General features: G+C 36.8%; 1 protein-coding gene and 1 long non-coding RNA gene across 6 annotated transcripts in view; one reads left to right on the top strand and one right to left on the bottom strand.

Annotated features, from left to right (window-relative positions):
- The first annotated feature begins 475 nt into the window (after nucleotides 1–475).
- The window catches only part of LOC101742650 (beta-arrestin-1-like), a 92158-nt gene continuing 77790 nt past the window's right edge, over nucleotides 476–14843 (top strand). For 2 of the 5 annotated variants that reach the window (XM_062668421.1, XM_038010810.2), the window contains exons 1-2: nucleotides 485–916; nucleotides 1078–1138. The gene's annotated coding sequence lies outside the window, so the exon portion shown is untranslated. 5 annotated transcript variants of the gene reach the window in all.
- On the bottom strand, nucleotides 11451–14013 carry LOC105842210 (uncharacterized). The gene is made up of 2 exons (XR_001139940.2): nucleotides 13889–14013; nucleotides 11451–12255 (listed from the first exon to the last, which is right to left on the bottom strand). It is a non-coding gene; the product is annotated as an uncharacterized LOC105842210 (long non-coding RNA).

Raw genomic sequence — 14843 nt, 5'->3', positions numbered from 1 at the left:
GAGGAGTTATACTAGATTCTCCGAGCGAGTAAGAGAGCTTACGGGGTTCTAATCTGGTGAAGAGCTCCAGTGATCTGAGCGAAAACTCTCGAGAATTAATGTGAGCTCAGGTTTTATCACCAGGTGTTTCTGGGTTGATAGTAATAGTACTAGTAGGTTTATACAAAAAGCATGAAAGTTTCTCATAAAAATCACAGTACTTACTTAAAATACATTTTTTAAAAGACTGTTATCGTTCTGTTTTCATTGTGAATATCAGGAATATCACAAAGGCTGTATAGTCAATGCCAACCAAGCCACTGTCTATCAGTAACACATCTTGTTAACCAGTCTGTTAATTCATTTGAGTTGTGCGTATTTTCTCCTTTTTTAAAATTGGTTAGTCGATTTTTCATATCCTTTTAATATTACTAAAGCTGTTTCATTTTTCACTCGTTTAACACTTCAAAATTGGCATTGGCAACTTTAAAAGTTTGTCAGTCAGTCAGCTAGCTTTGGCCTAAAGGTCCAGATACCAGGCCATAAATTAAAAATAATAATAATATCAGTCAGCTAAATGTCGAAGTAAGTCTGCTTTGCGTTCGTGAATGTAGCCGAAAATGACACATTCCTGATGCTATATCAGTATATCTACTGTGATCAAACGAGCTATGCTTGCTCAAGTAATGTGATGTGTGACTGGATGGATATAGTGGTACTACGAAGTGGAAGGTAGTACACGAAGTAGCCTAATACAAATTTAATGCGTTTTACGTTCCACACCATGGTGTACCCAAGTTTTTGTTAGATGTATAAATACCAAAAAAAAGAAACAATATTTTCAGTGTCAGCGAGACTTATCAGTAAAATCTGCGTTTTTAGTGTGTGACGTAAAAGTTGTAGTAAAGCTTTGCTACGAGGAACTTTACTCTCAGATGTAAGTACCTGCTTGCGTACATTTGTTGTTAATTTTAATCCGCTTAGGTTCACGTGGTACTGGTTTTCGTGTTTGCATCGTTTAAAAAGTTTTATGTAATTTTAAAATAAATAAACGGTCGAATATTAAATTTACTTAGATTTGAACTATTGTTTAAATAGGTGAAGTTTGAAATATAACAATAATTGCAATCAATCACCTACCTGTTTCCAAAGAAGTCAAGTAAGTACGTCATATTTATCAAACTTAATTTTTTTTTATTGCCTTTGTAGGCAGATGAGCATACGGCCCACCTGATGGTAAGTGGTCACCGTCGCTCATGGACGTCAGCAATGCCAGGGGCAGAGCCAAGCCGCAGCCTACCATAAATAAATCTGTAGAGACCAAACATAAATCGAGTTGTATGATTTTATGAAATCAAAAATTTTACAAATATAAATTGAAGATTGAATAGATTCTAAATACAATTTTTTCAAACTACCTTCACACTTCCATCTTATTTTTAAACTGTTATCCCAGTTCCTGGCTAAAGTTAACTCCTCACATTAAGAAATATCCTATGATAATTCTCAAATATTCATATTGTATAATCATAAAATACTGCATTTTAAAAGACTAACATTGGCCCAAAAATAATACATGCATATTTGCATAGTGAAGCATATTTTGTATAATCTTTAAACACATTGACTCCACTTTATATAGTCAAATAAGGTCTCATGTCAGTCTCATAATTGACGGTGAATTTGTCGGTGAATGCAACATAGTTATAGAACTAAAGAAAATTCATAATTATCGAAAATACTTTATGGTTTAATTTTGTTACAAGTAACAAAAATTTAAATGCTGTTTTTTCCGGCAATCCTGAAGTCATGCATTTTTAAAATTCAAAATAAAGTGATACACTTTCATTAATTAGTTTAAGGTGGAAATAATTTGTGATGATTGTACATTTGTTAGCATAAACTATTACACATAAAATTAAAAAAGGATCTAAGGTACATATCAAGACTAAAAGCTAAAGCATTTTTTTTTCCTTTAGTCATGATTGCTTGTAGTAATTAATTATTTTTTGTTTTATTAAGTCAAGTGTTCAATACTGTAAACTGAACACAAAAATAATATATCCAAAGAAATAAGTAATAATAATAATAATGTATAATAATTCTTAATTAGTTGTGGCTCGGACTCAAATGAACGAAAAACACCAACTTTCCTTAATACAGCTTTGAGGCCTATAATTTGATGGTTGTAATGTAACAGAACCATGATACAGCTAATGGACAGTCTTGCAAATTGTCGCCTCCAAGCTGCGCCTATTTTATGTGTAATCTAATGAGTGTCATCCCAGCTTCTCCAGGAAAACAGCCAGCTGCGGTATGATGCCTGACGTGTGGCCCACGATCTTGAAGTGCATGCGAGCATCATTGTTTGTCGTTTGTTTCCCCTGTACAGAGGACTGTCTGTAAACAAAATCGTTATTAACCATTTCAGTTATAAATATTTTTCTGACAGATATGAGTAGAAGAATTATTATTTCAATAATATCTTAAAAAGCCGTCGTAGCTTCGGATTCGTCAATGTCGCGTAAATATCTTAAAAATCAATTTTAGTCGTCGTCGCCTAAAGGATAAGACGTCCGGTGCATTCGTATGTAGCGACACCAATGTACGATTCCCGCAGGCGGGTACCGATTTTTCTAATGAAATACGTACTTAACCAATGTTGACGATTGACTTCCACGGTGAAGGAATAACATCGTGTAATAAAAATCAAACCCGCAAAATTATAATTTGCGTAATTACTGGTGGTAAGACCTCTTGTGAGTCCGCACGGGTAGGTACCACCGCCCCGCCAATTTCTGCCGTGAAGCAGTAATGCGTTTCGGTTTGGAGGGTGGGGCAGCCGTTGTGACTATACTTGAGACCTTAGAACTTATATCTCAAGGTGGGTGGCGCATTTACGTCGTAGATGTCTATGGGCTCCAGTAACCACTTAACACCAAGTGGGCTGTGAGCTCGTCCACACATCTAAGCAATAAAAAAATAATGTTAAAATTTATTTTCTATTTTTTAGTTGAATTTTATATAAAGCGTACTTTTAAAACTATTAATAACATCAATTCCTGCCTTATCGACTATAGATAAAAATTATATAAATTGGCAAAAATCTTATTTTGCAAATTGAATAATGGAATAATCTTATCAAATTAGTGTATTGTCATCGGTCCTCGATAAATCTACAAAGTTTGAATGAAATCTGGCCGTTTAAAGTGGGTCAAAATCGCGTCTAAAAGAGTCAGTTACAAACAAACATACATACAAGTGAAGCTAATATAAAGTGTGTAAAAAAATACTGAAACAGTGTATCCGAGAGTATGCATCCTTAGTCACGTAATTGAAAAAGACGTGAGACTTATAATTCAAAGAGGTTTTCAATATGACCAGATCCTCGGAAAGTGACGTATGTGTGAGCTCTGAGTGCTCGTAAAACTTCGTAATGAAAATGACTGAATCGTTTGTACCTTAAGACGTCCGGCCGGTCAATTATCTGATCCGTGATTCACGAGCACCTATTTGATCGACCGTGAACACGTGTTCAAGTCGTTAGTCACGAAATATTACTTTAAAATACTTTAAATAGTAAAGGAGACTGAAACGATTACATACATTTTTGGGCCCGAATGTAACCTGATGAAACTAATATGAATTAATAGATTCAGATTTATCAGTACCTTGCTGAAAATTATAAAAGTTTTCTCAATCTGAGAGCCGAGTTAATAAAGATTTAGTAAAAGTTAGGTTATGTTACAATCTCTTTAAAAGAGCTGAATAATAACTTATTTAAGCATAAGTAAATGCTTATTATATCCATTGGATAATCTTTTAAATGTCATGTTATGAATGAATATCAATGATATATATCAGGTATGGAATATGGAATTGCTATCCCACAATTCACACAGCGATCCATAATTGCAACAGTATCCAATGCAACAATTTCAAGTCAAACGCGTGAGCGATCTTCGGTGTCCAGTGTAGAAGCAATTGTCGTACAAGGCTGGCAGAGTTGGAATCCGTAATAATAAAGCAGTGATCGTTGAAAATATAAAAACAGCCCGATAGATACACACTCAAAATGCGTCGAAGATACAAAACGAGTAGAGCAGAAAAATATGACAAATTTTTTAGACTACATTCCAAGTTATTACATTTTTGGCCCACGATTTTCCGTCTCCTTTTATATGGTTTAAAATAATTTCAAATGTGGAACTTATGTTTTTGCTTCGAGATTTAAATGAGATTTTGGCGTAATTATCCTGAATGTTTAGGTAATGAGATCTCAGATGTTGTGATATCTATGGACTCCACAGACCACCTGATAGTCTTTGAGTTTGTTTGCCCACATATAGGTATCACATACATACAAAAAAAATCACAGAATATATCCAGTACGGTACTCTACGTCTCTACTACAACCGCATCGACCAGTTCCCACGCCACTATCAATCAAATTTAACCCTTACGTCCTATGTTCTAAGAACTCTATTCAGTGGAAGCGAATCTCAGATATCAGTGACGTCCTTAATACTGCGTTATTTGTTGGATCATGTCGCATATCGTATCGTAATCGATGCGTTTAATTTCCGGTTTAGATATTGCTGTTTTTGTACCGAACGTTTGTTGTTTTGTATGCAACAAGTAGTCAATGTATCACGGTATGATCCGATAAACTACGGTGTTTCTGAAAAGCTTCACCCGTCGACATAGCCCACTGAATTCCTCGCCGGATCTTCTCAATGGGTCCCGATTCCGATCCGGTTGTAGATTCTGCGAAGCACTGCTCTTAATAGGGCTTGTGTTTGCAAATTCTTTCAGGTTGAACCCGTGAGGTCAACATCCCGGTCGCACGAAGATGGAATTGCCTCTTAGGTAGGGAAAAAAAAGAAACTTTAAGCAGAACTTTTCAAACATATAAACGAGATTAATAAAGATTATCTGGTTAATTGATACTGATGAACGACGGTGACCACACGGTGTAGTTCGTGTACTCGTCTTCGAAGGCGATAAAAGACTACTTTATTCACACTATACAACCACAATATTCAAAATAATGGTGATCTTAAACTTATATGCTTTGGTAAGTGCAATGACCTCGAGTAGCTGCGGTTAGCTGCAGTAAACAAATTGTCCACGTTTTAAGTTCGTTTTTGAGTACGACTATATATGAAATAATGCATAAGTAGTAACCTAACAGCCCACTGAGTTCGGATCTTCTCAGTGGGTCGCGTTTCCGATCTGGTGGTAGAAGCGAAGCACTGCTCTTGCTAGGGCCAGTGCTAGCAAAACCTTCGGTTTGAGCCCGAGAGCTCACCTACACGCTAGGGTAAAGCTAAAATAGCCTCTCAAGGATATCAGCATAGGTAGGGGAAAAAGTAACCTAATTATCGCTAAAATAAACACAGTATCCATTTATACAAAAATATTTTCAAAACTTGAATTAATTAATTAATTTAATGTTTATTAAACTATACACATACGTACATTATGCGCATTGTCTTGGAAGAATGGGATAAAGGTATATCAGTTTGGGGACGAGTGATAAACAACATGAGATACACTGATGATACTATCCTTCTCGCACAGACTAGAGAAGACATGGAAATTCTACTGACTCGTCTGGAAACTACCAACCTTAAATTGGGACTTGCTATTAACCGGGACAAGACGAAGATGATGATAGTAGACCGGGCTGAACAAAATGGAACCAATGTACAAAACATAGCTAATTGCGAAGTTGTACAGACCTTCATATACCTCTGCTATCTCAAGCACTGGAGGATGTGGTGAAGAGATCAGACGACGATGCGCCATCACCAGGTCAGCAGTGGAACGGCTGGGAAAGATTTGGAAGGATATGAGGATTACCAAGAAGACTTAGGTCAGATTGATGAAATATCTTGTGTTTCCAATTTTTCTCTATGGAGCCGAAACCTGGTCTCTAAGATTTCAAGATCGCCGTAAAATCGATGCACTGGAGATGTGGTGCTGGAGACGCCTCACTAAAGATCCCGTGGATGGCATTCCGCACCAATACATCCATCCTCAAGGAACTCTGCATCAAAGACCAACTTTCGTCAACTGTACAACTGAGGTTTGTAAAGTTCCTTGGTCTTCAGAAAAGAGTGTCCGATTGAGAGACTGGTAGTCCAAGGCCGGGTGGAAGGCAGGAGATCACGCGGTCGCTCACCAACTCGCTGGACTGACCTAATAAAGAAGGTAACTGAGTTCACTATGGTCGAAAGTACTCGAAACGCTTCGAACCGCCAGACCTAGAAGCGCATTGCCTGGAGGGCGGTCCTCAGGAGCACGGGCGTCCTAACGGGTGCTACTGCACATACAGCGTCAGCGCAACCACGACCGCTCTGACAGGAATGTCTGACTGAGAAGAAGAAACTGTATGCTGTATTTCAGGCCTTTTATAATCTACTAGCGGTTCGCCCCGGCTTCGCTTGGGAAATAACGACGCGATGTAAAGAATTTTAGCAATTTTTTTTACATATTGGGTTACATTATTGGAGTTTCGGTAAGGATCCCTATTTTTTTTTTAAATATAGCCTATGTAACCCGGGGATAGCGTAGCTTTCCAACAGTGAAAGAATTTTTTAAATCAGTTCAGTAGCTTCGGAGCCTATTTAATACAAACATCCCTCAGACACAGCCCACTGAGTTTCTCGCCGGATCTTCTCAGTGTGTCGCGTTTCCGATCCGGTGGTAGATTCTGCGAAGCACGACTCTTGCTAGGTTTCGTGTTAACAACGTCATCAGGTTTGAGCCCCGTGAGCTCACCTACTAGTTAAGGCGACGCTGATATAGCCTCTCAAAGCTATCAGCATAGGTAGGAAAAAAAATACAAACAAACAAACAAATCTTTCCTCTTTATAATATTAGTTTTAATATAAAACCTAAAATCACATCGATTAAAGTTGTGTACCAAGCTACTCAATACCAATATGTAGATAACAATGGACCTATAAATTATTTGTTGCGAAGTCTGCTATGGAATTTACGAACGTCATTTGCTTTAACCAAACATAGTAAGCACTGTTGCATATAAATTAGATTATGTTTATTTATTTATGTTTTACATGCATTTTTTTTAAAGTATTTTAAGTATATAATTTTTCCCTTATGGAAATGTGCACCGCAATTAAAATCTTTAGATTGTTTTTATTCATATGATGGCTCTTTGGAAGCGATCGATTTTAGTGTTGACAATAAAACGTAGGCACTCAATCGACCAATCAATATTGTCGCTCTGTGCCTTGAACTGAAATACGTATCGTCAGGTGTTTATTTATTTATTTATTTAAGGTGTTAGGCTATTTGGTTTAAGCGACATTTTTACAACTGTACATGGGAGCTTTACTGATGGTAGGGCGTCTTGTGAGTCCGCACGGGTAGGTACCACCAACTATTTCTGCGTGAAGCAGTCATGCTTTTCGGTCTGAAGTGTGGGGCAGCCGTTGTACTGTAAAAACTGAGACCTAAGAAATCAAATCTCAAGGTAGGTGGCGGCATTTACGCTGCAGATGTCTATGGGCCCCGGTAACTACTTAACACCAGGTGGGCCGTGAGCTCATCAATCCACCTAAGCAATAAAAAAAAGTTAAAAGTTTGATATTTGGAAAAAATATCAGAACAAAACCTTCAGCTAATTGAATGGAGTAAATTTAATTGAAGTTCAATTAAAAACATGAAACTGTTGATGCTGATACCAAATAAAACGCACCTTTCATTACACAGTTACTAAATAAAACTCATCATGAATTTTAAAGATAAATGTAGCGTATAAGGGAAACGTCGCTTAAACAAAATCGCCTTTCACCCCTCGATACGTAATACTTCAATAGATCCATGCCGGACTTTTTTTTGTATTGCTTGTATGTGTGGACGAGTTCACAGCCCACTTGGTGTTAAGTGGTTACTGGAGCCCATAGACATCTACGACGTAAATGCGCCACCCACCTTGAGATATAAGTTCTAAGGTCTCAAGTATAGTTACAACGGCTGCCCTACCCTTCAAACCGAAACGCATTACTGCTTCACGGCAGAAATAGGCGGGGTGGTGGTAACTACCCGCGCGGACTCACAAGAGGTCCTATCAAAAATTCACGCCAAACCATGCGCGAATTCGTAATCTTTGATCTACACGCCAATGTCGAAATAACAACAGAATGGTTTTTTTTTTCTTTGTTTACGCTACTCCTGGCGCCGGTCTGACGTCTGAATATAATGGCGTAATAAAAAAAAAGTTGTTTAACCCGTCGCGGTGCTTAAAGACACACTCGACCTTTGCCTACGGAAACGAGGGTTTGACTTGGAGATACAACCGAGTAATTATTAGTTAGTTAGCGGTAACCGTACTCGTCGAACTCGGTAGAGTTCGATATGCAACCTAACCTAAACATCAGCCCGCTGAGTTTCTCGCCGGATCTTCTCAGCGGGTCGCAATTCCGGTCCGGTAGTAGATTCATTCGCTAAGCAGCTACTCTTGAGTTGTTAGGTCTCCTTTAGAGGCGCTCGGGTAGCTGTAAGCAAATCACACCCCTCCAGGCTGAGCCCTTGCTCGCCCATCTGCCCTGGTAAAACTGGAAAGGCCTCCGGGCTACCATTAATCTCTCAAACTTAAAAAAAAGTAATTATTATTAGTAGTAGTATTAGTAACAGAGTAATTATAGTTAGTAGGATTTAGACGTTTTGAATAATATTAAGTATATTACCTACCCCAATATTCTCGTTCTTGATGAGAATCTTAGCTCTATCAGTTTAATAGATTTTCTCAATTTGTTTCGTTTTTAATTGAAATGTGGCGTTGGCTGTATGTCGTAAATGATCAACAATTAAGCATTATATTTGTATAATCTATTTACATTAGTTATTATTCAGAACAGATCGCATTCCTTAACGTGAATCATAAGGACTTGACTAGTGTTGAATGAATGAATTAATAAGAAATGAGTATCCACGTATCTTGACTAAGACTTACATGGCATAAATAAAGATTATATTAAACTAGTTGTTATCCGCGGCTTGGCCCGTATGGTCGAGGAAAAGTTACAGTGTAGTTTCCCTTGGGATTTAGATGTTTTTTTTTTGTATAAAAAGTAGCCTATCTCATTCTTAAAAATAATTAAAAATAAATCATGTCAATCCGCTGCTTTGTTTCGACGTGAAAGAAGGACGTACAAAGACATCTTCAAATTTATTATATTAGTATGGATTGACCATGATTGTCGCTAGGGTTTCCAACGTCACTAAAATACATGAATGTCTTTCCAGAACATAATTTAAGATTGGACTAAATGATGAAATTAATAAACCGGAGGAATAATTGTAGATAATATATGTATACTTAATATAAAAATAAAATCCTCATTATTGTTGATATCTTGCGTATTTTTGAAGAAATCCACGCGTTCAGGTAATTGAAGATCATGTGCCAAACGAATAGAAGCACTAAAAACGGTCGGCTTATTGAAAGAAAAAGAAACAGGTTTTATAAAATAGTAATACGAATTTTCCTTAAGTATTTTCTATAAGAAAACTTCAACACCGTAAGGTATAATTGTATTTTTTAATTTAAACGTATTAGACAATCAGCAATTATTCTGAGTTCTGACTTACCTCAACTGTACGAGTATGTAACAGTAGTTTGTGTACAACGATTTTTAACCTCTTTACGCATAGACTTGACGAACTCTGATATTAAACAACTGAAACACGTGTCAGAGAAAGTAGTCATGCAAGGATTTGCAAAAACTTTGTACCCCTTTTTACGAAAATTGCGCGTACGGGCTGTATGAAATTTCCCACACTTATAGGGAATATAGAGAAAGAGTGCAGAATGTAATATTTTTTTTTAATTATGCATAAAAAAATCATTAAATCAATAAAGAAAACATACATATAAACAAAATATACTGTGTTTATTGTCAAACTTTTGTTATTGTTGAAAGTTCGTCCGTCAAATTGGGAATAGATTAATATTGTTTGTTTTTAATATTATTTGTCTATAGTGTAAATCTGTGATTATAGAAGTATAATAAGTCTTTGACAATAGAACCATAATAATGTTCAAACTTATAATTTCAATTAATTATAGTGGAATTTCGACTACAGAGTGATTACTAGTCTTGTTTAAAACGAATAATAATTGATAATACTTCCCATTTAAAACGTTATGAAGAACCTTACATTAATTTACTCCAATTTCACATAAAGACTAATTTGAGGTAGGCGGTGTTCGAGTGGGCTTGTCTAACCGCTAATATCTAGGGAATATTAACGTTTTAATTTTAACCTAAAAATGAGTTAATTAAAATTTATTAAAACCATATTAACCACAATGATAGCGGATGATTTCGAAATACAATTGTAGCGAAATTAAATTCTGATGTCTTTACCTACGAAATTACTGTTTAGTATATAGAATGTTAATGTCATGTTTTCATAAACATTTTTTATTTCTGTCAATTAACATATGCACCCATGGTATCGATGCATCTCTGCCAGCCCAGTGTTAATTCTTTGAAGCCCTTCTTGAATAAGTTAGGTAGGTCTACAGAGGCCAACAAACTCTTCAAAGGCATTTTGTACTGCATCTCGAGTGTTTCTTTTTTTTTCCTGACAGAAAGTTACCCAAATTTTGGAAAAAGTAGAAATCAAAAAAATAAATAAAGAAAAAAGCGTAGCATAGAGACCGTCTTTTATGACTATGAGATCGAACTTTGTCATGTAGGAGTAGCGGGCACTGGCGATTAATCAGGACTGACCGGAGATTTGCGCGCTTCGTGCCATTTGGTAAGAATCTATGATGAATAGACTATCAATACCGACCACCAAACAATGACCATAGCTTGTTTAGGAGTATGTTTTCGTTTGGGACATTGCCTAGTTACTGAACCAGGGTTTAACCAACTTGATATCCGCTTACGTTTATAAAAAGTAATAAAAAGTAAAGTATAAGTGAAAATGCGGTTCAAAATCCTTCTGTGTCTGTTAAGCAACGTCAGAAGCAATGCGTTGGTCGCGCCAGCGATCGTTCAGTTCGTGCGGACACCGAATTAAGTTTTCTTACCTTGCCAATCTAACCAATATTGTTTTCATGTTAACGTTGAAAACTGCTGCTAAAACAACTGTAGATTGAGCATCGTCAGCTTCCACTATTGCCTTTAATTCATCGTTGTTGACTTTAGTTTTCGGGCGACCACGGAGTTCATTTTGTAGATAAAATTTTCCATGTCGGAAGCGTTCAAACCAATAACGAGTCGTGCGTTCGTTTATAGTGTTCATTCCGTACACGTTATTAATGTAGTGAGCCGTTTGTCAGGCATTGCTTCCGCGAAGGAACTCTTATTCCATAATTACTTACTCCTATTTTTATCGTATCCATATTGATGAAATTATACAAATGTAGTAAAAACGAAACACTAATCAATAAACAAATGACTGTATTTAAAAATAGAATTTAATATTTTTTTAAATAATGTTTATTTGAATTCAAGACTTATTGCCAGATTGAATTTGTGTATATAATTTACGTTTCAATGAGCTTGTATTTCGAAACGGCAACTTCATAGGAAATACCTATTACATATTACTTAATTAAATATTAAACGTCAAGACCCGTCTATCTACAATCTGTATGCAGCGTCTCCTCAAGTACTTCGGACACGCGGCCCGACGAAATCCTGACAACTTGGAAAAACTAATAGTTGTAGGTCACGTGAAAGGAAAGAGAAGTCGAGGAAGATCGCCAACCAGGTGGACGGACATTGTCAGGGAGGCCACAAACACCAGCGTCCCAACCAGCTTAAGCAGGCCGAATGGAGGCAACGTTGGAGGAAGCTGGTGCAGAAACTAGACCAAGGTGGTCACGGCTCAGTAATGAAGAAGCGACGAAGAAGAAGATTACATAATATTCATAAATCGTACTCAAAGAATGCTTACAAAGTGATGTGCAAATGAGTGGCTTTCTAGAAAAACATCTCAACGCGTTGAAAAATTACAGGAACGAACCTTTGCAACAAAAATAAAAATTCATGATCAAAAAAATCCGTAGTGTAGTGAATTATAGACTGGGTAAATTACAATATCCTATATGGGTTAAGAATAACAAACATGATCCTAAATTATAATAAATAACAAATTCATGATTCCGGATGGAGTTCCGTTCTCTTGGTGTTTTTTGTACACTGTGATTTGTGGGAGACTTCTGAGAATTGCTTGAGGTGATCCCATTTCTCTCGGCATCAGAGTTGATTTTATTACGACTACCTGGAATGGATTCATTGTGTTCATTTATAGTGCGTTTCCTGGTATCACTTGTGCCGCTTATCGATGCGAATAAACTCTTTTCGTGGGTGTTTTCTGAGCTATAGGTTGTGCCCTTTGTCAAGCGAGGTTTAGAGGAATGTCCTTAATGGCAGACAGTGACTTCAGCGTAACGCTATCTGTCGTCGGATAGCAGAAACGAAAATCAAAAGAACTAGTAATATCGAGAACGCTCGAGGAGTGCAGTGCCATCTATTGTAAAATAGCGAAAACACATAAAACAACTGGACTTGCCCGGAATGTTCTCGATAATTGTAGAGATGTATCGACTATAAAAGCGTTGCAGAGGTGACACGAAAGCAATTAGTAAGAGGTCTACCCGAAGCGAAACAGCAAACGGATCACCTGAAGCGAAGCAGAAGAAGCTAATTACGAATTGTAAAGTGCTCTGTAAGTGCTTTAAGTGTTAAATAGAGCATTACTTTGTACTTCGGTGGAAGTTTTTTATCCCGAACCCCACGGTAAACACTCAACTCACAAATTATCAGCTGAGTTGTGACTTCTTGCTCTTTCTTGAAAACTGGCTGGTAATAGTCAGCCGACGCGTTGTGACCACATTCACATTCATTAATAATGTACCTGACTACCTGGATAGCTATCCATCGCCAGGAAATGAGGAAATTCGCAACTTCTTCGTTGTTAAATGGGTCATTACTAAAGTTGTTGGAAGAGAAGAACTACAAATGCTTCAGAAAATTCGCAACACGTACTTACTGGCTTCACTTCGCTGAATCAAACATCACAATACAGTTGAAAACTTATCCAATACCAGTTCTTAGTAACTTAAATTGGCTTTCAAACAAATTGGAAATTGTAGGTGTATATATAGTTAATAGAAAAATGAAATTGTTGGAACATACTGTATCGGGATTCACGGAACTATGCAAGAATTTAATTTTTCTTAAATAATTCAACTTATTTTTTCAGACATTTAGATCGTTGACGTCGAATCATTTATATATATATAAAAATGAATTGCTGTTCGTTAGTCTCGCTAAAACTCGAGAACGGCTGGACCGATTTAGCTAATTTTGGTCTTTAATTATTTGTGGAAGTCCAGAGAAGGTTTAAAAGGTATCTATATATGAAAATTCTCGGAATTAAATAAAAATAATAATTTTGTTTGTCCTTTGATGTGTCCTCCATCGGACGGATTCCTTTTGTCTTTTATTTATCGATTGAGGCACTACGAAGTCTGCCGGGTCAGCTAGTATTTCAATACAATCTAAAATAGTTTAGTACTTTCGTGAACGGCTTTAATACTGTGGAATGGAGGGACTGGGGGAGCCACAACCAAGGGTCATCAAGTATGCATGAGCGACGGTTTCCGGCGACGTGCCTGATTGCATTCGAACTGATAAAAATACCACGCCCGTTGCCCCATTGAAATGCGAATTTTATTAACCATTGAATATATCTGTATCGAATTTGATGGCGGGAACGCGAAGAGTGAAGTTGTGTGTTTTATTTTATTTTGTCTATTTAGTGTTTCTTCAGGTTTAAATGTGTAATAACGGTGGTTTATTAACTGTTTAATATCTGTGAAAGTGCGCAAATGTGAGAAAATGAAACGAACCCGCTGAACGTAACTTCTCGGGATCCTCCGAAAAGTCCACTGAAAAAATGTCAGTAAATGACCACCATTTTACTGAGATTATATTTCATCCCATATCATCTCATCTCATTTCATTTCGTTTTCATTTCATTTCATGCCATGTTTCATATTAATCAACTTCATTTCATAATGTCATTATTCATATTTAAAAAGTTTTCATTAAAGAACTAAGAATTAAGAGTTGACCTAAAGGTCTTAGTTACCAGGTCATAAAATCCCTTTAAAAAAATACCACTAAAATAAAAGCCGGCATCCATAAATCAATTCTATAACCGACTGTGTTTCTTCGGAATGCGAAATATTTCACGAAATAACATTGGTTTCTATAAATAAAATAAAGGTTGAATTTATGACGTGTGTTAAGTTTACGCATTGAAATGAAAACAGATAAGCGTTGAATGTTGTACGGTCATTCGAGCGAAAACATGGTGGTGGCTAAATACCGTTTGTGCCACTTTCATCACTGCTGCGTTCCGGTTTGAAGGGTAGGGTGGGTCATTGCAATACAACAATTGATACTACAACTAGATGGCGGAAGGCATACACTTTTTTATATCCGTTTAGGGACTAAATGAGCTGTGAGCTTGTCTGCCCCTCAAAAAAATTCTCGTATCTTCTAACAGAAGACGACGTGACGTAATAATAAGAAGCCCTGTGTAGTTACTCGTATAGACAGACCGATGTGATGTTTCCGAAGCAAATACGTACCTGTCATCTTTTCAAAAAACGACTTCATCGTTTGAGGAGCGTGTAATTTGAATTAAATGTTAAAACATAAATTTGCTGCATGAAAAGGTAAGAGCATCGACAGCATCTGCCCTATTTGGGTATGAAATGTTGTAATTCGACCTCATGTCTCAAGGTGAGTAGCGGAATTCGCGTCATGTTTGTCTATGAACTCCAGTAAAACCTCAAC

Source organism: Bombyx mori, chromosome 5, assembly GCF_030269925.1.
Source record: "Bombyx mori chromosome 5, ASM3026992v2".
Lineage (NCBI taxonomy): Eukaryota > Metazoa > Arthropoda > Insecta > Lepidoptera > Bombycidae > Bombyx > Bombyx mori.
The sequence above is the reverse complement of the archived record's forward strand: the minus strand, read 5'-3'. Positions and strand labels throughout refer to the sequence as shown.